Raw genomic sequence first — 27,928 nt, 5'->3', positions numbered from 1 at the left:
CTTTGAGGTAAGTAGATACTTTGCAAGCAGCACTGAGAGAAAGTTCACTAAATCTGTTCTCTACCACATGCAGAACACAGCCCAGCCACCTGTGGATATGCCTGAGCCTCCAGAGGCAGGGGGCCTTGCCCTGCTTCTTGGGCAAGAGGGAGCTGACAAATCACTAAGAAAAGTCAACAGAACTCCCACAGTTAAACAGCAATTTCATCCCCACCACCATAATTCTGTATACATCTCAGTATTCAGCAATAGCTCCCTTAAAATTATGTCTACATTTCTGCTTTACATGTTCCGTTTCAACCCTTTAACTTCTCTCAAAACCACAAGAACAGTAAAAGAGTGACCAGAACCAGAACCGAATCTAGGCTGTTGTGCTTCTCAAGAGTGGCACTTCCCAAAGCACACAGCAACTCCAAGTCAGTGATAAAATTCACATTGCTGCCAGTAACCAAAGAGTTTGGTCAATGGTGAAATAGTCACCTTACTTTGCTGTTGCAATACACACTCTTTTTTGAAACATCTTCTCCCACAACTTCCTGCTGAGAGATTCTGCAATCAGTATCTATAAGATGCCCACCAAAAAAGCCTATCCAAAACTTTTCCATGCAAGATGCACTTGGAGGACAAACGCAGAAGGGCAGAGCTCACAACTCCATTTACAGGGCAGTAGGTTCCACAGGGAATGCCATTGCCAAAACTACAAAGTTTCAGACACAGAAATCTGGCCTGCTATTGTAAAGAATGTCTTTGTGCCACTGATAATCAGATGGGATGAGAACATCTCTCCTGGGTTTGAAGAGTCAGAATACTTTAGTTCTTGTTATACATGCCTCTGAAATACAATACTTTTCTTCTGTGTCTGCACTCCCCAAAAGTCTGGATGTTTGTGTAAGGCATAGGCTTTTTCCTACCATCATACTCTTATGCAGAATACCACTGTCTCAACCATCAAGCAATAAATATACTCAGTTGCCCAGGGAGAAGTTCTCTCTCCTCATACAAAATGGCTCTAAAAGAGCAAACCTTCTCCTAAGTCCTGTAATGGCCACTCCACCTCGCTCAAGCAACGTGATTTGAACCTATGACTTAAAAACACACTTAAGAAGTACCCTGACAATACATTTGGCTCTCAAGAATCTCTTATTTTGCCCAGATGTTGCACCTCAGACTCTAGGAAAACATTCTCCCCATGGAGGTTCCGCAAACACTTTCCACATCAAGTTTGTTTTGAACGAACTTTTGTGGGATAGTGCCATTGTCAGAGCAAAGATCACTTAATATTTCTGACGGTGTGGGGAAGGGGGAAAGGAAATCAGCAGTCCCCACATAGTCACGGGTCAGAGTGGTTGTGCATAGCCAGTTTGCCCTCCAATGGCCACAGAAAAAACAGAATTTCTTCTATATTGGGCAGCTTAAGGACCAGAGTCAGGGCCTACACACTATTGCTCAGGCAAGGCTCTTTGCCTGAGCCCACTAATGGTAAAGTTCACATGGTGCACATTTGCATGCACATGATATTTGTGGGATGTCTCTCATATCTTCTCTAAGGTTTCTCTTGTTTTGTCTTTACAAGATGCAATTTTATTTTGAATATATAAGATGCAAACAATTGCTGATAGGATATTACTTTTTTTTTTTGCCCATCCCCCCATAAGCTCATTCTAAAATGAGAAAACTCAGCTAACCTGATGGAAAAGAACAACATAACAGGATTTGATCTCACTTCCTTTGATATGTGAAACAAATACAGTTATTCCAGGAGACTTTGAGAAACACTTGTGGAAAACTACAGGTGATGAATAACTCACAGGAAGACTTATTTTGTTCCCTGAATGCAATACTGAGAATTAAAATAATAGAAAAGAAAGGCTACTAGATCAAATTACATTTTGGTTTCTACCAAAAGCTATATTCATTCCAGTTCCCATGATACTTTCCAGCTGTTTCTCCAAGCTTTGCTTCATCAAATACAAACAAAAATCTGATGAATCCACAAGCAGGTCAGATACTGTAATTGTTTTTGTTTGATGTATAAGTATTTCTGTCACAAATTCAAAGAACAAACTCAATTTGCCTGGCTCACAAACACTGTCCTGCTGTTTGCCTTTGGACTAGCTACACAAACAAAGAAAACAATAATTTTCCAAGATGAATACAAAATTAGTATTTCATTCTTGTTTTATTTTTATATGCAATTAAGAACCAAAGCAGTGCCCCTTCCAAGTCCAATACAAAACAGTCACTACTGAGAAACAGAGAGCAAGGAGCCCAGGACCAGTCCTTGTCCTGTTCTTTGGAAGAAATGGATCAATCTGCCTAAAGGGACCTGAGTGCTTTACAAAAAGCAGCATCAAATACATGTCAAGTATTTTCCTGTCTCAGAGGTAAGAACTCCTTCGTCAACAGATTTAAATGAAAATCTTGATTTAAATTAGAAAATGTTAGGCCTTAATGTGTGTTGCACACTGGTGCACGTGTTGCACATACTTCTGGTGCATCTGTCTTTATTAAATAATCACATGAAGGATTGTGCAACAAAATTTCCACTACAAGAGAACAGAAATCCAAGACAAACATGATCTGACCAAGTCATACATCATTTGCCTGTAACAGATCCAATATACAGCCCTGACAAAGTCATCTGTTACCAAGCTTGTGCTGAAGACTTCAGGGATCACCTTCATCACAGCCGTTAATGGCACAAATAAATCTTGTGACGAAACTCATAGGATTCTCTTGGTCCCCAGAAACATAAAATGCAGCAATTCAAGGCTTCTGAAAGGCTTTCACAGAACAGTGCTTGGCTTACTGGAAGGAGCTTGAAGATACAGTCTCTACCACCTCCTATTGCACAAAGTCTACATCTCTCCAAGTCATTACTTTGTGATAGCTCAGAGCTGATAGGAACCACAGATTGACACAAGGCAAGGACATCATGTGTGTGGCTTTTGCCTAATGTGAGAGGCAGCTGGAGACAATCAGTGCCACAGAACCCTACTGGTCCCCTCTAACCACTAATAAGTGTGCTGTGAGCCACATCTCAGGAACCACTGTCAAATTTAAACCCAGCAAAAGCAAAAAAAGAGTTTGTTAACACTACGCTGTCATACTAAGCATGCTCTATATGTTTAAGATCTCCTGTGATCTTAAGACAATGAACTAATACATTACATAGACCTGCACAAAAATAATAAACTCAGCTTAGCAGAACCACTTCATGTACGTATAGATATTTGACAGAAATCTCATCACAGATACCTAGCAACATAAAAATCAGGCAACCAGTTCAGTCTAAGGTAGCCAAAGAAATGCTAAGTTACGTTGTGCCTGCATCTCCTGACACTGCTGATGCCTCTATTCCCAGTTCAGCTTTTAACTAGCATTGTGCAAAACTATCACAACAAACTCCAAAGCTAAAAGAAATCATAAAGTACAGACACAAGGTTACATCATGGAAATAAATTAGCTTTGCTCAAGCCATTGCAGTTTCATTAAGAGACCAAAGGTATCTTCTTTAAGTAAGTGTATTTTTAGAATTTTTATCACAAACCCAAACAAGCTGTGTTTTGGAGCACCAGACCAGATGGTTTTACCATCTCTCCCTGCTTGAGATTTTGGCCACAGTAAATAGACCACAGAATCATCTTAAAGCAAAACAAAAACAGGCTGCTATTAACAGAACAAAGGAGTAGGAGCCCTAGAACTATCCTCCCTTCTGAGAAAAAATTTATTCCCCAGTTTCATAGGCTCTCCTGCCTGACACCCTGCTGCCAAGTTAGAAAAGTAGAGCATACACTTTGAAGTCCAGTTTCCATTTCAGAGGAAACCACATAACCAGACAGACACATACATGGACACAAGGGCTATCTAGTTTTGCGTGAATCTTGATTTTGTTCTGCGGGTTTATACACAATAAGTAAAATCCCACAAAAAATAAAGAAAAGGCACACTATTCACTATTAAGCAGTCTTATAGTGAAAGGGAGCAGCCTAAAGAAAATAAGAGACACATCCCTTTAAGCAAAGTTATTTACAAGGTTCACCATAAAAATAATTTTTGTAACAAGCTATTTCAATATTAAAAACTGAAAACACATCAAACTAATTTTCAAATTAAAGTGGGCAAATTCTCCAATAATACATAAAATGGTAAGTCTCCAGACTGGCATTCTTTAGCAAAGCACATTTTAATCTCATTCTTCTCATTAATGATTTAAGATCTAAACTGAGAATATCCCTCTTCTTTCTTAGCCCTAACTATAATCAGAACTAAAATGGGTTTCAATAGAGCAAAGATCACTAGTTGCCACTACACTTTGAGGGTATTCCAAGAGTGTCTCCCACTTTAGAACTTAACAGTCTCAAAAGAGTAGTACTGAAGTAAGAGATATTACTCCTAAATTGCAGTGCTAATATAAATTTGCTGTCTGTGATTAGATTCAGTACCCCTGGAGAACCCACAGCTTATAGAAAACTTCCACAAAAAGATGGTGTGAGCCAGTATCACGATACAGAAGTTGAACAGTTGGCCACATACTTGGCTGATTTATTCTCAAATTAAACTTTTTCACCACCTCTAACCAACTTGAAGCTTCACTGAAGGCTTTTTGCTTCCCTTTCAAGTAAGTGGGAATGTTGGGTGCCTGAGTACCAGCCACCCAACCCCGCTAGGATCTCGAACCAGTTCAGCAGAGACTTCATCTGAGAAAGATGTGCTACCTCAGATGGTTTGCAACTTTTAAGCCTTTTATATTTCAAATAAATGCTAGCCCAAACAGCTGCAGGATACTCTGGATGACATCTTCCACAACTGGCACACCAGCAAAGCCCAGGACAAACTGAGGTGATGAGTGACTAAGGCTATGATGCCTTGGTTTTGTGAAAAGTAAGAGCAATGAATATAGCCAAGCATTTGAGACAAATTTCTTAAGAATTTTAAAGGAAATGAAGACTTAGTTAATAACCCTGTTTAATTTACTGTAAAATAGTTATCTTGATTTGCCCATCTACACACACTCTCCCTCCAGCACTGGGTCAGCATTCCTCATATGCTGACATTTTTCCAAAGAGTAGTGCTCTTACTCAGATGCAGCTTCTAGTTAAGCAAAATCTGATAGCCAACCACAAGCATATATGTAGATTTACTCTCTCTCTCTTATGCAACATTTTATTGAAGGGGGAAACAAAGTTTGATCCTCAGAGTTTCAGAGAAATTTTTAAGGCTACAAAAATAAGAAATATCTAACAAGTGCTGACTAGCAACATGTGGTGCTGTATTAGAAGAAAGATATTTAATAGATCAAATATGACATTGCATCAAGAAGTTTGATCCAGAAAATAGTCTCTAGATAATTTTCTTTTATTAATTCAAGCCAAGGCCCTAATTCACAACAGATATAATTTGACAAATCTACTTCACATTTTTTTAGTGTATATCAACTGTGATTCTCTTTTAGAATTTATTCCATAGGGCTTTGTCAAGATTCCTGCTCCACAGAATAATCAATGTGTTGACTATATTTGATGGGCAGAGACTAATTCTGACCCATGCTGTGTAACAAAGATTGGCTAGAAAAGTCACTTGAAATAGTTTCTGGTATCTGACTGGACTGACTTTTTAAAGCACTTCCAGCATGAGCAATCATGCTTGGTAATTCCAAATAGGATTTCCGAGAACTGCTATGGATGTGATTTTCAAATTAAAGTAGCACTTACGCAGCAAGTACATTTACTGGATTATTTCAATGTCCAGAGACAATGCAACATCAATATCATCAGAACAGTTAAGAGCAAGTTCAGTCTGAGTTTTGGCTGTACATGTGGGAAGAAACACAAGGAAGAGGGAAGCTTTCTATATATCCAGCTGCCTCTATTTTTAATTGATAGCTGTTTTTTTCAGCACTTTGGAGAAAAGACCTACTTCCAATTAAGAGAAAATGCAAATTCCTTCCGTTTTCTTTCAAACTATTTATGTATAGAACTACCCAGTGAAACCATAAACTAGTACCACTGTACTGTAGGACTGTTACAGAAGCAGAATTGCTAATATTCCCTACTGAAAGATCACATTTCAGAATTGAGTATTAAGTGAGCTGAAGTGGCAAAGCACTCAGCAGCTTTGCTAACAGTCCACTCCTTCCCAGTGGGACCTACCTCAGGCCCCTTGGTACCACATAACTAACCAAAGCCTTCATGTAGGAGTGGCTCAGAAGCTTGGATAGCTGTCATGCTTTCTGGAGGAAAATCCTCAATGCAGTTTTCCCAGCAGTACTCTGGCTCTTGTTTCAATTTCCCTCTCTAGCACTGATCACTACCTCTGCTACTAACACAGAGAACCAGTAGTGTAAACTCCAACGGCTTTGCTAAAATTTTAGATCTAAAGGCACTTGAGTTCAGTTGAGTGATTTTGTTACTTTGCACAGTTGCTTGCTTACTTGTAAGTATGCACCTAAAGGGAATGAATGAGTAAATCCAAAGAAGGTCATCTTTACCTAACAAGGCTGCTTTGCTCTCCAAGATATGAACAACTGCAGACAACCGCAGAAGGAAACATATTCCAACTGAAAATAGTAGGAACCCCATTAAAAGTTTAACATCAAAATATAGCACAACAAAGACACACACTGGAGACTACCATCTTTAATCCTGGAGAAAATAGTTCATGGAAGCCCTCTCCCTGTTGAACACTCCAACACTGAAAACTGAATTTGTCAAACTAGCAGAAACTGTTAGTTGCTGAAATTTGAATCATAGTAAGCAGAACAACATATAGCCTCGTGGGAAGGTACCCAATAGAGAGAAAATAGCAAAATAAAATAAACAGCTCAACAAATGTTTTGGGAAAGTAAACATTTGCCAATAAAGTAAACAAAGGGAAAATTCTGGCATCTGAGTCAGAATTTTAATCCAAGGTGCTGAGGAAAAAAAAAGTTAACGATCCCCTCATTCAAAGACATCTACGAGCCGCATCATCTCTAGGAGTGGAGAAACACTGTTCAAGTCTAAAACCACAGAGCTTGGATCTGCCACTGCCTGGTTAAAAAAAAAAAATTAAAAAATTCAAACTGCCACGTTAAATGGTTACTAAGAAATCCAGTCAGAGCTGGGAATCTCTCACTAAACGCTGCTTGAAATAACTAGGTTACACTGCTCTTCCCAAGACATAAGTCCTCTTTGCTATTTATCTCCTCATTACTTTTCTACCTTCCAAAGATGATACTACCTTGCTCCCTTTCAGAGGGGCTGCCAGGCACAGTTTTTTGTCAGTGTTGGAGAGCAAAGCCAGAGGAAAAGGTAAAAAGCAGTAACAGCAGCTCCACACTTTGACCCTCCCTCCCACTGCAGCCACTCCAAAAAACAGCCATTTGCTTCCCTGGGGACACATTTGACCACAAAAAAACTTGCTTATTTTTCCAGGTTTCCAGTTACTCCATTTGAGCACTATTCACACATATGTCAAAAGTACCATGTAGTCCTACTCCCTGTAATCCATCAAATTGTAAGATTTTTTTAGCAGGACCATTACAATCACAATCTGACATGAGGGTTGTTCTCTGTGCTGCATAGCAGCTATACTACACCACCAATATTCTTGGGTGTTTCTACTGAAATAGCTAAATGCAGCACACCAAGAACCATCCCAGGCAGATGATGCATTACTCTGCAAGAAGCCCCAAAAGACACAAACAAAGTAGAAGGAATAAAATAAACAAGATTTTCTGTGACCCTAAGGATGGGATTATGACTTTTTTTTTTTAAGCTTGAGCAGGAAGCCTTTCTAAATTACATTTCTTGGATTTTATTGTATTATCTTCATGGCACAGTTATTACACATTAAAGGTAATGACTCTCTTCTGCAAGTAACCTAATATTGAACATGATTGATAACCCCTATCTGGGCTTCAGAGAATGCTGAATTTCCTAAATGGAAGGAGGGAACTGAGCTGGATGAGGTGAATAGGGAATAGCTTGAGTGGATTATGTGCATGCGTATAAAAAACCAATTGCTAGGTTTTCACTAGAACACAGTATTTTCTTGAAAATACCCACTAATGGCAAACAAATGGGGGGGGGGAACCCAGACCTTCCATTTTTGCATAATTCTGCTCAGATTACAAATATATCTATTTTTGCTGTTCTTATCCATTTGATAATTTTGTAAACACACATACACAAAGACACACACAGAGTACCTACATGTGCGCACACACCAGTGCTCACAAGTTGATAGGAAATTCAAATTCAGAATTTATATCCCAAGGGAAATGTGGCCATTTTGATTTCTTTTGTTCCTTTAAATTATCTGTGTGGGTTGGAATCACTGAACAGACAACTGAAGCCTGATTATCCTGAGACATTCTAAAGCACCAGGTTTGTTCACGCAGTAAAGAAGTGTGGGGCAATATAGGAGATGGCCCAATAGGGGATGGCATGCAGAGATTTCCACTGGTTCCCAGGCAAGACAAAACTGTGTCCACACTCACAAAAACACCATTTCTCTGCTAGATCTGATGACTTCTGTCCTTTTAAGACTGGGTTAATCAATTTCAGTGAGTAAGAGGCAAACCCAAACCTAGAGCCTAAGATGGAACAGCTTCTTCAGAAACTGACTTCTCTCTCTCTCTCTCACCTGATGTTCATAAGCAAAGATTTGCCTTTGTTTTCTTCATGTCCTTGCCCATTCCCATAGTAGCTTTCTGACTATCTAGCCCACCTACTCATGAATGAATCATCTCACTGCTCAAGCAAAGCTGGTCAAACTGTCTTGGCTACATTCATTACACTGCTTTTCAGTTAGGAAGGGAAGAGGAAAAAGAAGCAGAAAAATATTTTTTAAAAGTAGCCCTTAAATTAAAATGGTTCAATTATAGAACATAATTGTTTCTTTGTGAAATAGAAAAGGCATTACTTCAAGGTGTGGAGTTTTGGGGGTTTAGTTTTTTTGGCTTTTAGTTGGTTTTTGGGGGTTTTTTGTTTGGTTGGGGTTTTTTTGTTTGAGGGTGTTTTGGTTTGGTTTTTTAATGGAAGTTAAACCAAAGATCTGATAATCCTTAAAAGGCACTATACAATCAGTTAATAGGCTCCTTATCATGAAACCAGAGCAAGTCAACTGACAAGGGACAGTCTCTGGTGTAACTGCAACAGTGTTTCTAGCTGCTGTTGCACTTCTTTGGCAAAGTTGTCCTATGATTTTTTAAGCTACTTTATTCATTCAAGCACTCACATTGTTAACACTACCCTCAAAAAAACACCACAAAATGTTGTACATTAAACACACTAAGTCAATAGAGAAAATGTGATCCAGTAGAAGCCAATTGTTTGTCAAGGCTTTGGGAAGTGCATTTTTCCCTTCTTGCAGAAGGGAAGCACATTCCTCTTTTCTGCCCAGCACAGCAGGCATGGGGGAAAAGGACAGGGAAGATTACCTAGAAATTATTCCCTTCAGCCCTGTAATTTGGCAAAGGAACCACCAGCTGCTACTCATCCTTCCCAAAATCTCAGCAAGCTCTAAGAGGGCAGCAGGGTGGCTGCAGAGGAAATCAGCATTTGCTAGACTTTGTGTGGGGTCAACATGGTGGCACTACCAGGAGGTGGTAAAGGCTATTTTAGAGACACTGTACCAAACTTCTTCAAAAAAATCTGAACGCTATCCCCACTCCTCCTCCTCAGCAACATTTTCAAGGCATTTTTTAAAATCAAAGTGCCCTATTATGGAATTTGGTATTTATCATGTCAGTCTTTTGATTTTTGAAGGCTTGGTAACTCTTGTGCTTGTCATTATAACAACTAAGTTGTGGAAAGATCTTTTCTACTTTAAAACTTCTTCCAGTAACAGTTTCCTGAGGTAAGTCTCCATCAATAATAGCCCAGCCCTTTGTTCTTAAACTTGTGTCAGGTACAAGTTGGGGCCTCTATGACATAGGGAATTTTCCAGATTCAAGAGCTAATAAACAGAACAAGCTCATGTATTCAAATATTAAAGAGGGGAAACAATGAAAAATAAAAACAAACCCAAAAGTAACTGCTTGGAACTATGGAGAAGGAAATAAGTCACCAGTTCAGCAGCTCTTGATATTATTTATTCTCTCATTCACATTACAAGGGAGGATGCTGTGCAAAAGTGGTTGAACAACAACCCATGACCTTCAGTAACAGAGTCGGGGAAGTTTTGTGCCATGCAAGCTCTGTAGATTGCTCATTTTTTGCCTGTCGATCTTTTAACACTAGTTTTTCATCTTAAGAGACTGTTGGCACAGTAAAAACACATCATGCCCACTAAAATAGAGGAGTTCAGGATTTTTTCTAAAATATTCTCAAACTTAAGAGCAAGAATTATCACTTTTTCTTTTTTTAAACTATGCCCCAAATGCTTATTGACTTCAAAACTTCACACCCACATCCCAATAAGTACCTCAGAGAAAGGCTGAGGTCTGAAGCCTGAAACACCAAATGCTCTGGGTTTACCCACAGCAGCTTCTAAGCAGCCAAGTACTTATCTGTGCAGGCAGATCCAAAGAAATCACTATAGCATGAAGCATGCAAGAGATACCATGAAACACACAGTTTGCAGTTTACCTGTAAGGCTAAGTGAAACTTTAAAATAGAATATTTGGAAATGAATGGAACAAACAGAAAATGTTTTCCCATGGTAATGAAATTGACTCAGGTGACTGAAAAGCTGTCTACATAAATGATATGCAGACTGCTGGACTAAAATTTATGCACAAAGACTGAAATGCAGTCTGTGGCATAGGTTAAAAATTACAGCATTATAATTCTGCAATTTTTCATCCTTTGTGTTTTGGTTTTTCCCTTGAACTGCTCTTAAAATCATTTTTCTTGACAGAACCTTTCCTTTTAAACTTGAATAACCTCACTCTTCTTCTAAGCTGTCTTTCTGAGCTTCTATTCCGATGCATCAAAAGAGCATAGCATGATCATAGCAATTAATTTGCTCAAACCATACTCTCACTACTCAACTTTGAAACATACTCAGGTAAACGTTTCTGAGAGTTTATTTTCTTCCTATGCTGGTTTTAATGTGGTAAACTCTCTATAAAAACTTTGCTGATTCCAGCTTCCCTCTCTATTAACGTGTTCTTAATACAATGTGTTCTTAATACAACGAAGAACAAAGCAATTCCCAGCTTGCCTCCTTACCAGAAAAGCAAGGAAGCAGAACTATACCTTTGTATTAAAATGTACGAAGACTAAGAAGCAGCACATGGTAACAGCAAGATCTAAATTAACCTCTAATACTCTGCCAGAAATTAATCTGAAAATGTACATTTTTGCAGTACTAAAAAATGCCAACATTCAAAAATCAAACGAAAATATCAAAGCAACAAAACAAAACAGCCATCTCCACCCACTTCTGCTCCATGAGAAACCTAAGCAGTACTCAGCCCCTAAATAAGAACCATTCTTGAATGCAGCTCTTTCCCAACAAGTGAGAAACAGAGGAAGTTGGAAAAGTTACATACAATAGAATTATTTTTCCCCACTTCAGATGCAAATAACTAACCTAAAAGAGCCTGTAGTGACCAATGCAGGATGTTCAACCAGCTATGGAACTTTACAAGTTATTCCTACCCCTAGATCTATTGATAGACTTTATTTCTTCATTTTGAAGGAATAGGTATTGTGCTTGCAATATCCAGAGTACATTTAATTTAGTTTGACATATATTTCATTCATGCTAAGAGCTACCGTAACTTTTTGGGACTTGTAATTTTGGGAACAAGGGAAGAAAACTAAGCAAAAGGTTACCAAAATTAGCTTACCTCTCCAAGCTTTCATTTCCCAATATTATTTAGCAAATGCCTCCTTATCATACACAAGCAATGTGTTTGTGGGCAACTGAAAGTGAGTAGTTGAGCTCTCAGACTAAAACAGAAGTGATGAATGATAAGAAAGATCTTGGAAAGGGGTTAATCTGTCTTTTTGACAGCTGAGTTAAGATAGGGGTCATTGAAGTCTCTCTCAATCCTACAAATTAGCCTCACACAAAATTTCAAGGTTAAATCTACCAAAGCCATTATAACAGCAACTCAGTAGTATCCTTCACTGAGGTTTAAGGAGTTTTCCTAACCGTGCACACAGAGCCCGCCTACAGGTACCCTCTGCTAAGAATTATTTTGGCTCATGGTACCATCATCTCTCTCAGGTTTGTTATGCCAACCAAGGGAGTTCAGATGTAACCCAACCAGTTCAACATATTTCCACTCCCACAAATCAGTTTTGAGGCCCAGTCAAGCTGCCCACATGAATATTGAATGAAAGGTAAAGACTCAAGCAAAAGCTCAACATGGAACTTGTCTGGTACACACAAGAGAGGGATTCAGATCTTGGAAGGAGAAGTCAAAGCAACCTGGGAACAAGCTGGGGGACCTGCAATAAATGGTCATTTGTGAACCATTTCATGTTCAAAGACTTTGAGCCACTAAAGCAGGAATGACTGAAGTCAAATCTTGATAAACATTTCCAGCTATGATCAGAAAACTGCTAGCTCCATGCAGGGTATTTGTATTGTCTGTAAGCATGGTACCTTCACCATGCTCTCTGATTTTAAAATATATATCTAAAACTCACAGGCTCAACTCAGACAAAACCACAGACCTCTATATTTTCTTTTACTTTATTCTCATCATCTCTCCTTCAAGAGGTTACATACAGCAATTCTCCTAAACAAATATAAGTATCTTATGGAATGCCATGAGTCACATTTTAAATTAGCTGAATCTTTTCCATACAATGCATTGCCACCATCTCACAGATATCCCTGAGCAACTGTGAGTACACTTAAACCACACAAACTCATTTTATGGCTGCCCTGTAAATCAGCTCTCAGATCCCTACACTTCCCTTCAGGAAGTCAAACTTATCTCCAGGACTTGTTCCAAGCATAGAGTATGTGTATGGGTACTTAGAGTTGACTTCCAGCATTCCTCTTCTTTTTTCTAAAAACCTATACAAAACTGTAGCAGTGGAAGAAAATGCATTAAAAACCTTCTCTGTCACTTCAATTATGACCTTCTCCTGTATCTAATAATGAAAGCCAAACCACCTCATTTACTTCAGAAAAAGAAAATAGACACATGAGAACTGTTCCAGAGTGATTTGCTTTTGCAAATGCCAACACACATTTTGGGATAGTTACCAGTTCCTGATGCTCCCCAGTGCTATATCTACTAACAGAGGATTGCTGAGGAACAAAGATTGGTTTTGTTTGTTTGTTCATTTGGGGGTTTTTATTTGGTTTGGGGTTTTTTTGTTTGTTTGTTTCTTTTAAATAAAGTCATCACATCAAAATAATATGTGTGCTTCTTAGTCAATACCAATGTTCCTAACACAGGAGGAGCTACATCTTTTCTTGTACAATCAACAACCAACTGATCATTTAGATCCACATAGAGTACAGCAGGTTACAATACCACAGTGGATCTTCCTGACAAGAAAATAAATCCATAACCTAGACTTCTGCAGAAAACGTAGGTTTCTCAAAGGTAGAAGGCATGCCAGATTGGCTTCAGAAAAAAAAAGGTCAAAACCAGCTGTGGTTTGCTTTCATTTATTTGGCACAGTTTGGTTTTCCCTAAAAAATAAAAAGCTGAGAGGGGAGGTAGGAGAGGGGAAGAAAAGAAAAAAGAATAAAACCACCAAATATGTGAATTGATGCTGTAGCAGTCCTGGGATTTGACTGGGAGAACAATCTCTCTTAAGGGCAAGCCAATACCAGAATGAGCCAGGTAATAAAAAGCCCAGATAAATCCAATATTTAATATGGAATGAACTTTACAGTGAAGATACTGTGTTCAGTTTAATCTGTCATGTGTCTTATTTCCATTCCTTAATGATAGGGAAGCCAAATTTGATGCACAAATGTTTACATCAGGGGCTACTGCAGGTGTCACACATTACACCAGCTCCTAGACCCAGTTTTGATCATGACTCTGCATGGCAATATCCATACCAATTCAGAATAGTCTGTGTGTGTGTGTGTGTGTGTGTGTGTGCATGAGATCCTGAGCCTTGGCAACTGAAGGCTGCACTGCACATCTGCCCTGCAGATACCTGAGAGAAGATAAATAATAAACATGGGAAGACCCCCTGCAAGCAGTGTCACATGTGGAGGTCTCCACTCACACAGGAAAACACTTTGCATGGGTTTCCTGGACCCAAGTTTATGCCTTGACCATTTACTCTGTAGCAGAAGGAAGACTATGGAAACCCACACAGCGTAATATGCTAGTCAATACAGACCATGCAAGGCCTTTATTACCATGTATTCAAGTTCCTCAGCCTGTAAACAGTGAATTAATTGCAAATAATTTCTCATTTATTTCTATTTCTAAAAAACATTGCCAGGAAAGTTTTCTGGTAAAGGTTGTTAAAGAAACTAAATTGCTAAGTAGTAAAATATCTTGGATCAGCAAGGAACTAACAGAGAAAAAGGAACCAATTATTTAGTACATCAAAAGATCATCTGTAAGGTTTGAGGTACATTGCCTTATTTTAAAGTATATTTGCCTGCAAGTGGATGTCCAGAATCATATTTGCTGAGCACTCTCTTGCCTCTCTGAAGACTCAGCTGCAGAACCTGCACACCCTACAGTTTAGTAGCCCATCATGAAAAAAGTGAAGCCCAGAAAGAATCCTGCTGCTAATCAAGCAGACCTGAAATTACTAGAATGAATGTTATTTTCTAGTCACTAACCTGTTTATTCTTTAGCTATTTAAATCAGAAGAAAAGAGAGCTTTGATCCAGCTCCAAGAAAAATATTGTTGTTTACATACAGTGTTCAATATGTTCAGCCCTGATCTGGAATTATTTCAGAGATTGGCTGCATATTTCACAACTCTTGCTATTAACACTCAAGACTCTTCTGGCTCAGAAATGCTGGATTGACTTTCTTGAAGGTAAACATTAATTTACCTGTAAGGAAAACAAACTTTAACAGCTGCTGCCATATCTCCTGAAAAGACTTTTAATAATAACCTCTCCAGAGGCTAAAGAGTGTTGAGAAATGACTGGTACCAATGACTTTTAGAAGGTATTTGAGTACCACAAATAAAAGAAGGTGGACTAGGCTTGGTAACTGCTGTTTGGAAAGCTGTATTGAGACAGAGTCAAGTTGGTTTTTTTCCTTTTCTTTTAATTCTATGAAACATTCAATTCAATATGACGGAAACAGATACGTCTTAAAAAAATACAGCTGGAAGGTTGTTAAGTATTTCACTGTATGGTTGATGCCTTGGTGTGGCAGCCTTGAACACACCTTCACATTGTGCAAGAACCAGTGGAAGGCTTGACGCCCACCTCTTATCAGCAGATGCTGGCATCTGGTAGAAACACAACATTTGATGCATTGGGAATAAAATGAAGGACTGCAAGAGAAAGTAATTCCCTTATATATCTGATCCAAATCAAAGCAAATTTCCCACAGTATTCACTGAAGCAGGAGTAGGTGCTTTCCAAAGATCTGGGGGAAATGCAGTTTTTACCTGCCCCAGATGACAGATTCTGGTGCAGCCATGGTCTCAGAAATGAGGGTGCCTTCTGGGCAGGGACTTGCACATTTTCAGGACGTGCCAGCCAGTTCCCACAGCAAAACCAAAATTTGCCCTCTCGAGTCAGGAGACATCAGGCTCTATTTCCTCCCTCACCACACACACAAGTCCTGGCAGCTGTACAGCTGTAAAACCAGCTTGCACTGAGGCCACTTCTCTGCCGAAACAGATCTTTCCTTTTCCCCAGGCACTCTACCCCTTTCCTCTCCACAGTCCTTAAACACCAGTCTTAAAGCTAAAAAATTGCTTTGTGTCTACAGCCAGCTGATGGAAAGCCTAGAAAAATATTTTTAAACTCCCCATCTGAGCACAGGAGATGCATGATGGGTTGACCACTATTCTTTGCTTTTTACAGTTGGCTTATGGCAGAAAGGAGTTCACAAGATTTAGCCAGACAAAACAAACAAACCAGAAAAAATACACACACTATTTTCCACCTCTTTAATCATATCTAGTGCTCTACCTTTTAAGTTCTTAGGTGGAGAGCTCTTCCTCTTACTCTGTCTTTCTAAACTTATATATCAACCATCTTTGGGGATGTACAATTCCACAGCATTTCATGTACTCATTTTGACATAAAATACTTTATAAACCACATTACAACTCTCCTGTATCCCAAAGATATCTTGCCACCACCTTTCCTGACAGCCACAGACAACAGCCAAGAAGGGATTCTGTTTTAGGTCAGATTACTTCAGAAGTATTTTTTTACACTCAGTTAACACAACCATACAATTAAAATTTTAGATAAAGCACCTTTGGCTAAGATTTAATACCTTCAGCAAATGCATCCTCTTGCCACCTCAGATCATACATTTCAAGCTTGGCTTTGATAAGACAGCTCATAAACTCAATATTCCTGACATGAATGAAGAGTACAGACACAGAAGAGAATAAGGCAAACTTAAAAGTTTGTACTTGATAACAGAAATATATAAATCAAAGGCTCAAATCCAAATCATTTCAAGGCGTCCTCAAAAAAAAAAATCATAGAATTGTAGAATGGGTTGAAAGGGAGCTTAAAGATCATCTCATTTTAATCCTCCTGCCATAGACAGGAACACCTTCCACTAGACCAGGTTGCTCAGAGTCCCATCCAACCTGACTTTAAATAACTCAGAGCTGGGGCATGCCCAGCTTCTCTGGGCTACCTGTTGCAGTGCCTTACCACTCTCATGGTAAGGATTTTTCTCCTAATATCTCATTTCAGTTTAAATCCATTACTCTTGTCCTGTCACTCCACGTCCTTGTAAATAAGACTTGCCCATCTTTCTTGTAGGCTCCCTTCAGGTACTGGAAGGCCATAGTTATGTCATCACTTAACCTTCTCTTTTCTAGACTGAACAATCCCAACTCTCTCAGCTGGAGACTGCAGAGCTGGATGCATCACTCCAGGTGGGCAGAGAGGCAGAATTCCCTCCCTCATCCTGCTGGCTACTCTCTGATGCAGCCCAGGACAGGATTGGCTTTCTGGGCTGTGAGTGCACATTGCTGGTTCATGTCCAGCCTCTCATCCACCAGCACCCCCAAGTCATTCTCCCAGGGCTGCTCTCCATCTGTTCATCCCCAGCCTGTGCTGACACCAGGAGTTGCTCCAACCCAGTTGAAGAACCTTGCACTTGGTCTTGTTAAACCACATGAAATTCCCATGGTCCCACTCCTCAAGCTTGTCCAGGCCCCTCTGGATGGTGCTCATCCTCAAGGAGTGTCAACCACACAACTCAGCTTGGTGTCATCTGCAGACTTGCTGAGGATGCACTTGATCCCTTTGTGTATGTCATCTAGTCCTTTTAAACACTTGCTCAAGAACTTGTGCATACTGGCTTGGTAAGGAGACACTGATGCACTCTTCCTCAGTGTCTGTGCCAGTGAACCCCTTAAGGTTTGAAGAAAAGCTGCTGAATTTGTGGGTTTGACTTTTCAGTTATTTCATAAGATGGAGGTCAACAAGAATTTAAACAACATAATAGAAAAAGGAAAAAAAAAAAAAAAAAGGCCACACTGACCTCTTATACTTCTCCAACCAAATACAGGATGTCTGTTAGATTAGCCAAGGGCCATGCTGCTTGTTAAGTACCCAGTGTTTTAACACAACATGTTTTCATTCTGTTATAAACACTTAATAGCAAGCACACCTCACAAGACACAGTGGAAGAGCTCCCCTACTGGGCTGATTGCTCACCATTCAGAAGCTTACAAGCCACTTGAATTAACTGCTAAATAAATCTCTATACCTACCCTTTTTCTCCTCCCACAGCACTGTAACCCCCAGTGGCTGGCAGCAATCCAAGATAGAGCTTAAATTACTACAGAGCCCAAGAACCTCTTCAGTTCATACCCATTCACTCTCTCCCCTCCCTTCCCTCACCCCAACTTACAGCTAGTCTTTTTGACTGAGAATGTGAAATATTGTTAATAAATTGATAACTTTCTGCTTCTCCAGGCAAGAAAGGGAAAGAGGGGGAGTATCTAGAACTGGAAAGCAATAAGCACAAAGTGTATTTGGAAAACCACAGTTGGTGAAAAACACTTGCCCTCTTTGTACTTCAACTACAAGGTGTTCTCTGAATTTCAGTCAAAACACAAAGGGATCAGCATAGTGTGATGCAAGAAGATGGAGAGCCTTTTTGCAAATGCCATTTAACAGATCAAAATCATACTGCACGTTGAAGCTGACATCTCTCCCTTGAACTGCATCAGGGTCTTTGGAGTCCCACTACTTTTTGTACAGTTAGTCATGGTGCATTAACTAAAGTAGATACTTAAGCACTTCCAGGATTGGAGGCTAAAATTTCAAAATTATTTTATCATTGTCTAAGGCTTACTCAGATCTTTCTACAGCCTCCCTTCTGCATTTACACTATCTTTGGTACCTTTACCTAAGGTAAAGGTAGAAAGGTAGAAGAAAGTAGAAATTGAGGCCAAGCCACAATACAACTTGTAGAGGAACCCAGAGGAAAGAAAATCTTCCAGCTGTGTCACAGAGTTCCCAGATGCTCTGCTGGGAAACTGCAGTGTGTGAAAAACCACACGAAAAGCATCAAGGAATCTTTAGCTTCAACTGTAAGTAATCTCAAGTAATCTTAGCTTCAACTGTCCCAAGACAGGTATTATCAGCAATATTTTAAAAGACAACATGGCAGCCACACAGACAAGACATGGGAACTCAAGAGATCACTTCCTAAGCAGCTCTCATGGATGGATTTCTCAGCAAGCATGTTCTTTGGGTACACTTTGTTATTGAAATATCACATACTTTCTCACTTATCTGAAATCCTTCTCACACCCTACTTTCCAAGCATGCATGAGATTTAAAAACTTCAGTGACCATTTCTTTGCTAACTCTGTTTTACATTCAGCCACTAAACTAACTGTTTTATATTCACTCCACTAGAAAGGAGTTATAGCATTAGAAGTGCCACGTAAGAAATATTACATCAGAAACGCAGCATGGCTAGAACTTCTGCTTTAATCAACTAACTGTATTCTTGTTGAGGAAGATGCAAAACACTTCAAATTCAGTCTGATGTGCAATATATCACAAGTCACTTTCCCCTTCCTCCAGTGACCAGCCTGTCCTAAAAAAAGACGACCAATGTCAGATAGCTGATTTGAGATCATTCGCATCCTGCCTACTGCAGCCACAGTAACAGTTTCTTTTATAGGAAAAATTAATATAAAAATAAATAAACGAGGAAAATCTTCAGAGATTGTTTCCGTTTTGTACTGTGTACTGTAAGTTAGCTGCTGCAGGCTCATTGTAGGTTTGCTCTCATTTTTGTTACCTTTGTGGTTCAATGGTTAGGAAGAGATTGACCCAAGAGGTAGCTTTTGATGCTGGGATACATTAAAAAAAGCACTGGGGACTCAGGGAAAGGCAAGTACTAGGAATGCAAATACAAATCAACAGCTGGATACAGTTCCACTCTGTTCTTTCAGTTTTTCCCACAAAACCACTAACACTGTGAGATCCCCTGTTTCTGGAAGCCCCCTCACCAAATCATCTGCAGACACTTAATACATCACTGAAATTTTATCTGTATCCAAATTCCAGTAGAAGCAAGCTTGGTATGTCCCAATACAAACACAGGCAAGGTTTAACTCCCCTACAACACATGAAATCCCCTCTCACTGCCTATATTCCCCAGCAACTGAGGACATTCAAATTCAAAACACTGGTTAGCTTCAACTTTTTGTAATCAGCAGTAATTAAGATATTAATATGACATAGTTAATAAATTGTAAACAGAAACTCCGCTCTTGCCTGTGAATGCTGATTTAAAACGTGAAGAATAATTCCAGTTGCACAAAAATAATTGCTTTACCAAAAGCCAGGCCATATTTTGCTTTCCTTTACCTATAGCGTGGGCCAAATCCTACAAATGTCCTCAACTGATTTGGATTTAGCCACACGTTACAAGCATCCTGGCCAGCAGCCAGAAGAGATCATCAGCAGATGGCAGAATTGACTACAATCTATTTTGTAGTTAGACCACACGGCTGTGTCTGCATCGAGTGGGGAAATAAGACTTTCATAAGGGGAGGAGAAAAAATAAATTGGATTCAGAAGGCTCTGTAGATTATTGCTCTCCCCCTCTCCCTCCCTCCCAAAAGGAACAAATGAGAAAGATAAAACACACATGTGCTGCGGAAAAGCATCTTGAATGGAAAGCAAAGCTAATACCTACTCGTACTCTCTAATGAGTGTGTTCCTGATTTCCACACAATTGCTGTAGACACATTGCTGATCATTCAGGTGTCATGGGGAATTACATAGTAAGATACCCACCCAGCACATAAAGGTCAGAATTAACAAACTCCAACACAGAGCTGCAGCACAGCTACAATGTCAACTTTGGTTCAAGTTTCAGAAATATCTTACAACAATCTTTGAGGTGTCTGTATTAGCCGTCAGAAAACAGGGACTTTAAGTATCATCTCTCCGTAGATAATCCTTGCTCCTATTTTAGAGCCAAGAGATAGAAACCATCATCATCAGTTGTATTGTGGCTTAGAGAAATCAGTTAAAGCCAGAGGCAGGTGTGCTACATACTTGTTCAAGTGCTCAGCTAAAGATCACACCTTCCTTGGGCAGCTTGCAATTCCTGTGAAACAAGACAGGTAATATTTCATTCCACCATTTTTTCAGTTTTTCACAGATGGAGGAAATGAGGCTCAGCATCACTGCAGCTTTCTCAGCTTAACAGCCTGTCAGAGAAGGTTTTACTACTAAATCTCAGTGGCATAGCTCATCACAAAGCCATGCCCAAACCAAATTCAAAGAGTCTAGAGGACAGAGACCAACTCCACAGATGGAATGAAAACCCACGAGTACTTCCAGCATGCCAAGAGCTACAATGCATGTAACAGTGAGTAATTCTCCTCTCTCAAGAAAAAGAGAGAATGGGAAGATTGGAGGCATCTGGGAGTGGGGAGGAGATATTGTTAGCAATGTTACCACCAGCTTTCCTTAAACCCTTTCCCGAAAGCTTTAGACATGATTGTCTGAGTTGATGTTTTTCGGATGAGGTAACAAAATCTTGCTAAGCTAGGGATCATAAACAGCCTACAACCAGCCAGCTAATTTATACCATTATTTGCAGTTTTAAGCTTAATCAGCACCATGTGTCCCCACAAGATGACTGAGTAGCACCGCACAAGGTTAGACCATCTGGAGCTGGGATTTTACTTTCTTTTGATTCTTGACTGTTACCACTAATTCTGGAGTGCCCGCTGTCTCCCTGAGCTTTAGTCCCTTCTGCCAGATCAAAATCCTATGCATAGATATAAATGCAGACATGGACAACATTCTTGCCTCCCACCTCCACAATAACTCACAAGCACATAATTTCTCAAACACTTCTATGCCTTACAGAATTCCTTTCTTTGCCTTCATCAGTTTATTCTTTCCCCCCCCTCATCTTTTCTGATGGAAAACAACTAGTGTCAGGCCAAGAAACTTCATGTCATGTCTTCCAATGACAGCCCATGTTGACCAGATGACCCTTACTGAGACTACATAAGCAGAATTCAGTATGACCACATCTATTTTCATACTCCAAAAGAAGATCCAGTGTCTAAGAGTGCCAAGTTTTTTCCTCACTCGGTGTAAGAGCTCCAATAAAGACAAGCGTGCACATGCTGCTCATGTGCCTTGCTGACTCGGGCGAGTGTTCGCTGTCAGTCACCAGCACAGCTTCTAGAGTGAGTGAGTTTACAAACAACAAATTGCATATTCTGGAGCAGGACTTGATACTTCAAAATATCCTCCTTAGCCTAAAACTAAAGGCAATTACACTAAATATAAAGCGCCCAATAACAAAGAGCTGTGATAAATCAATTTTCCTTGCCTGCAGTACAATCTGGATTTGGCCACTTAGTACATCTTAATAAACAAGATACTCATTCAAAGGATAATAAATGAAATGCTTTGCCTTGAGGGACAGTTTTACTTAATAGTTTGCTGTTACAATGACAGAACATGTGATCTGTCAGTATGAACATCTTTTGTTCTCTGGAATGTTTTCAGAAAGGGTGGTCTGTCTGCTTCACAACATATTATGCTTAAGACACATAGCACCCCTTCACACTCATAGCAATGTGCTTAACATCAGAAAAGCATTTTGCTTTGATAAGGAAATAAAGAAACCCCTAAACAAAACAAAAAACAAAAACAAACAGAAAAAAAGTACTCCTGTGTAAAGTGATCCCTAGTCCCCAAAGTCTGTGATGTACTTTATGCCAAGTCATAGAAAACTCACACACAGAAAAAGCTATTTGGGAACATGACTTACAGAGTTTAAAAAAAAAAAAAAAAAAACCCACACCATAGAAACACAAACCAATAAGCAGCTGAAAGACAGTTGGTACTTTTTGTCAGCATTAGAAAAAGTTTGATAAAATAATGAACTTCAGAGCAACATTATGGCTGAAGCTGCCATCCCTATTTACCTTAGGCTGGTCAAACACAGACACAAGAGCACCTGAGGAAGCTTAGTTTCTCTGTGCTCAAGTAGCCATGTGTCTACAAGTATCTGCAACACAAATGTCATAGAATGGACAATAAGCATGAAGCCAGTCCTGGTGGCAAATGCAGAACAACTGGAACATGAAAATTACTGCATCTTCAGTTATCTGTCCCCACACACATGTATTTTCTATGTGTGTATTTAATTTATAAGCCATATGAAATGTTACAAGGGTAGATTTAAAACAATTCCACGAGCCTTGAATAAATTCCTCTCCATGAACACCACCACTAGAGATATTGGCCTCTGATCCCATACACAGCTCACATACATAAGTAATTCCCTATCAAGGCCAGTTTCAGTGCTGATGTTTATTATGATTATTTAATCCTTATCCCCAAAATACACACATGTTGACAGACAGTGGAAGAAGAAATTATTTTCTTCCTTCTCTCTGACAGACCATACACCAATCTGCCACCTCTCAGGTTATCAGCCATGCACAGAAATAGCCATATCTGATCACAGTAATGGTCCATCTATCTCTTCTATACCAATTCATTTAGGGGTTCATTTGTCCCTGATGCATGAGACTTTTTCTCCTTCTAGATACTTAATCTGATTTGGAGTAACACAAACCCTTCAGGGCTCAAGTTTCCTTCAGACTCTAGTCACCATAGTTTGTCAATTATATCAAAATTTGTGATCACATTTGTAACCCCCTTTGCAACAAATGCCTCTAGTTGCCAGACTAAGCATAAAAGGCATTTTAGATTGAAGTGATTCTGCAGCAATGAGTATGAATAGGGAGGGGGGGAAGTGGTGAGGGAGTTGGTGATCCCATTGGAAGCAACTCAGGAAGGGAAAAATGAAAAGCTGCTCCTTTCTAAAGGAGAGTAGCATTAAAAGATCCAAAAGCAAAATGTTCTTCTGGGGATGAAAGTTAAGATATATAACAGCAGGTCAATAAGGCTTCATCAAGAGCTCTTTCAGCATCGTGGAAGTCAAAAAAGGAGAGGTACAAAGATACATTGATACAGGTGAGTATAAAGAGACATGCACAAGCAGAAAAGATGCCAGAGTCAGAAGGGATAAGGCACAGGCACACGATTAATCACAGCTACCATAGGAAATCAAAACGTACAACAAGGAAGTTAGATTAATAATTAGAAGTGAAAGGATGCAGAATAGACAAATCCATTACTGTAGGAAATTCTTCCAGTAACCAACAGAGAATGTGAAGAAATACCTGATGGTAGAGCACAGACAATTTCTTTTACCTTAGACCTCAAATTATTTTTAATAATAATTAAGAACTAGAATTGTATAATAGGAAAAAATATAGAAAAAAGAAAAATTAATATAAGTAGGTATTGACTAGTTATTTAGGCTTGCATGGTTTAATGAGATGTACCAAAAACACTTAAAGAAAAAACTAGTTTTTAAGAGTTCACACAGAATAGAATCCCAAAAGGGCAAACTGAATTACTAGCTGTAGAAAGGAAGAGATTAAAAGGCATGGTCAGTATCGCTTTTACACCCATAGCAAGGTTGAAGTGAAAGAAGAAAACTTAGAATCATGTAGGAAATAACAACAGTCAACAGAAAGCAAATACCGTCGAATCAATATATGGCTTAAATATGGCAGAAAATTATTAGATGTACAACTTAACTGCCTGAATATAATTGAGTTATACCATGTATTTAATTTGTAGTGTATGGAAGTATGGTTTATATCAGATCAAAGCTAAAGAAGCACACAGCTGGCTGAAAAAAAAACCACATTTTTGATCAACAGTTCTTGGTAATTCATTTTCAAGCTAAGAAAGTATGAAGGATGGCACAACAAGTTTTTACTCACAGTCCAATACTACATGATTTTTTTAAGAGTGACTTTATGAAAGACTGTCCTCACTTGCAGGTTTAGTGGAACTTAGCAGTCCGGGGAAAGGACTATAGGCACCTGAAAGGCCACAGCTAACACGCAGCACCATTTCTCTGCTTCCAAATAAAGGCATTTCATTATTTCTCCAACTACAAGTGATAGATCCAGTAAACACAAAATGAAACCCCTCAGGTTCAGGAAGTTACACGTGTTTGAGCAGTAGTCTTGCAGCATTTCAAGAAGAAAGAGTGTAACACTTTCTAACACTCATCCTGCCTGTTCTTCAAACTGCTGTCTGAGAAACAGTGTTTGATAGACTCAGGTTTGGAAATCATTCTGTCAGTCAATGGCAACAATAACCTGACTCAAGTTCTGAGTCATGGTGTATTATAAAAGCTTGAGTACATAGTTTCAGCAAGTTAATAATAGCTTATCCTTACTTTGACAGCCTAGGCCCAAATACATGTTGAGAGAGCTGCTATCAGGCACAGAAATACTCAGACATCAATAGCTCTATCGCACTTTTGAAACCATGAGGGTTTCAGGTCTCCAGAGACACCCAGACATCAAGTGTCACGATATGGTTTAAACTGGCATTTAAACACCTCTGAAGGGCACATAAAATACACTTGCAACACCGTGTTTCATGTGCTCATTTTCACATGAGCAATAATGACCTGAGGCAAAGAGGATTACCTCAGAGAGATTAATAACCACTTGGAGTTGATGTCACAAAGCTTCATTTCAAGCACCATCTATGTCTAGATACTGGCTAGCACCCCAGAAATGTCTCACTTCTCAGCCATTCACAGCAACTGTGAGCACCCCTGTACCTCAAGAAACACATCACTGGCTAGAGGAGTTGAGGCAGTATAAAATGGTGGGGTTTGGAAGGAAGGTGGTTGCTGCAACACCCAGAGCTCAGGACTGCAAACTGGCAAGCCAGCTGCTACCAGACAAAAAAATCCCAGAATGAAATGTCAGCTTCTAGAAAGCTTTTGTAAAGATTTCTTTCCTACTACTCTGTCTGCCACATCAGTTACTGCTCCTGAATGAAACAGCAGGGACAAAACCATCAAGTTTCTTTCAGATAAAACACTAATAGGGAGGCAAAACTCTGGTGCTCAAAGAAAGGTTTGCACATTTCTCTTTCCTCAAGTATCTGCTTAAACTGTTATCTCCCCTTCCTCAGTTGTGGAGGGTGAACCCTCTGAAGGTCAGGTTCTCCTTCGCTCATATAATCAAATCCCTTTTTCAAGGTCCCATGTATCTCTTGGGGCAGCAAATCAGAGGAACAGGCAGGAAACTGTACTCTGCATGTAACCTCACGGCTATAAGAAAAATAGGAAAGACTGCATCAATAAGCAAAGAAAGAATGAATTTACAAACTATCAACTCCACCATAGATCTAGACTCTTGAAGACTTGCGATTGAAGATTTTAGAAAAGGGATATATTACCTCATGATAGTAATCCCAAACCTTCACAGAACCTGCAGATTGAGAAAAACCACAAATGATACCTCAAAAGTTTATAAAATAAGGGGGGGAAAGTTGTTTATACAGTAAAAAAGTGTGACTAAAGCTTTTGGACATTTAACTCTGTTATGCTGCTCAGATAGAGTACCTCTGGGTCATGGATAACATAGTGGAAGTCTCATCACTCATCCTACAACTTCCTCAGTTCTTGGGACCAGTCTGTTTTTGGAATGGCAGATGCTGGTGGGGTCTCTATCCAGGGCTGTTTTTTTTGTTTTGAGATGCTGTATCTTCTACTCAGCGTCAACCTCTTTCAATTTTACACAGCCCATAACTGTTGCAAAATTAAAAGATATAATCAGCATACTAATATTAGTAAACATGCCATCAATTTTTCTCCCCAAAAAACAGTACAGCAGGATTATCTAGGAGAAAATCTTTTTTGTCAGAAGTGTATGTGTGAGACAGTACAAAGTCCAAGGAGAATATATTCCCCCTGAATTGAAATTCCCTTTTTCACTTGCCTACTTCATTTCAAATTCATACCATCACTGAGACTGGCTTAATTTACAAATCTGAGCCCCCGAGGAACTGTTTTAAACACTACATACAGAGATACAAAAAGAAGTAATCCAGGTACCACAGGAGTAGTACATCCCTGCCCAAATAGAACTTAATTCTTCCCTATTTATGATTCATCTCACATACACATCTCTCAACCACAAGCACAGCTGAAATTATCCTGCAAATAAGACATTTCTACCTTTAATAGTGAAATAATTTTCAACTTGGGCAAGAAGTCATTACACACTATGACTAAATATTATTCCTGGAAACAGAAAAACTAAAATTTTCTGTAAAAAGGCATAGACTCATGTTCACACATCAGTTATGTATAAAAACAGTTAATTTCCATGTGACACAAGGCATTCTGGCCCTGCAGATGTCCTGAGGATACTCACAATTAAGATTTTTTGGGGGAAAAGTGTGGGGGGCAACAGGGCACTTAAGGCAAGCATACATATTTCCATTTAGGAGTCAAAACTAAATTGAAAGGCTTCAACCCACACTTTACACTAAGGTAACTGAATCACAGAAATGCCTTGTGCACAAGACTGCTCTTTTCCCCTGCCAGTACCATAAAACCCATGATTACTACATATAGCCTTTAACAGCTATTAATAAAAATAATCCAAGGCTTGCTCGATTGACAGATACTTAACACTATGAATGATAGCATCCAGCTCTCATTCTCTCCTCAAAAACTGACCTTCACAAAAGAAAACTGAATAAGAATTATACAGTGAATTTGGGGGGAAAAAATATGGTTTGTATTTTGTTTGAGGTTTTTTTCATCTGAATTTTCTGCACTTTGCTTTGTTTTTTTTAATAAAGGATTAATCCCCTGCTCTCCTGCCCACTTACACCTAAGGTGTCATCTTCCAGACATCACAGCAGGTTCTAGCCCACCCATAGCTTCAGGGATTAATTAGATATTCCCTGTGTCTGAAAGAGACCATAATTTCTTACCCAGTGATTACTATTTGCAGGCCTGTTTGATTACAGACCTCTTGAATAGCATTGTTTCTTCAAAACTGACCCAACCAGCTGAACTATTTCCAACGTTGCTACCTGCAAAGTTGAAAGAAATCCTTCATTTTTATGGCTACTGCAGCCTTCTGAAATAGATGAAGGAAACTATGATTAAATGCATAAATTCAGTGTTTGATTAACTAATCCCTGTAATCAGACTTGCAAGCTTTTTGTGCTTCAGTCCATTCTTTCCACCAGTTCGGTCCGCTAAAAGAGCAACATTTTTTCTCATTCAAGAGCTACTTGCTCTTGAGATCCTGTTTAAAGGAGAAGGTAAGAGACAAGAGCTGTTAAACTCACTGTTGGGAGACTTCCCTAATGAGAAAACCATCAACAAATTTATTCATATATTCAAAAGCAAAAAAAAAAGTCACTATCAATTTTATCATTGGCTTCAAAGACGTGACAACTACATTGAACACTTACTCTGAGCAGT

At 39.2% G+C, this 27,928-nt stretch overlaps 1 protein-coding gene and 1 long non-coding RNA gene across 2 annotated transcripts in view; both read right to left on the bottom strand.

The window, feature by feature from the left end:
* KIF26B (kinesin family member 26B) overlaps positions 1-27,928 on the bottom strand; it is a 293,798-nt gene that overhangs the window by 230,413 nt on the left and 35,457 nt on the right. The window lies entirely within an intron of this gene.
* LOC146439404 (uncharacterized) lies at positions 19,025-26,227 on the bottom strand. The gene is made up of 4 exons (XR_014851246.1): positions 26,048-26,227; positions 20,623-20,674; positions 20,452-20,530; positions 19,025-19,142 (listed from the first exon to the last, which is right to left on the bottom strand). It is a non-coding gene; the product is annotated as an uncharacterized LOC146439404 (long non-coding RNA).

Source organism: Lichenostomus cassidix, chromosome 3, assembly GCF_008360975.1.
Source record: "Lichenostomus cassidix isolate B80296 chromosome 3, HeHo_3.0, whole genome shotgun sequence".
Classification (NCBI taxonomy): domain Eukaryota; kingdom Metazoa; phylum Chordata; class Aves; order Passeriformes; family Meliphagidae; genus Lichenostomus; species Lichenostomus cassidix.
Note: the sequence above shows the minus strand (reverse complement) of the source record. Positions and strands in the feature narration are given on the sequence as shown.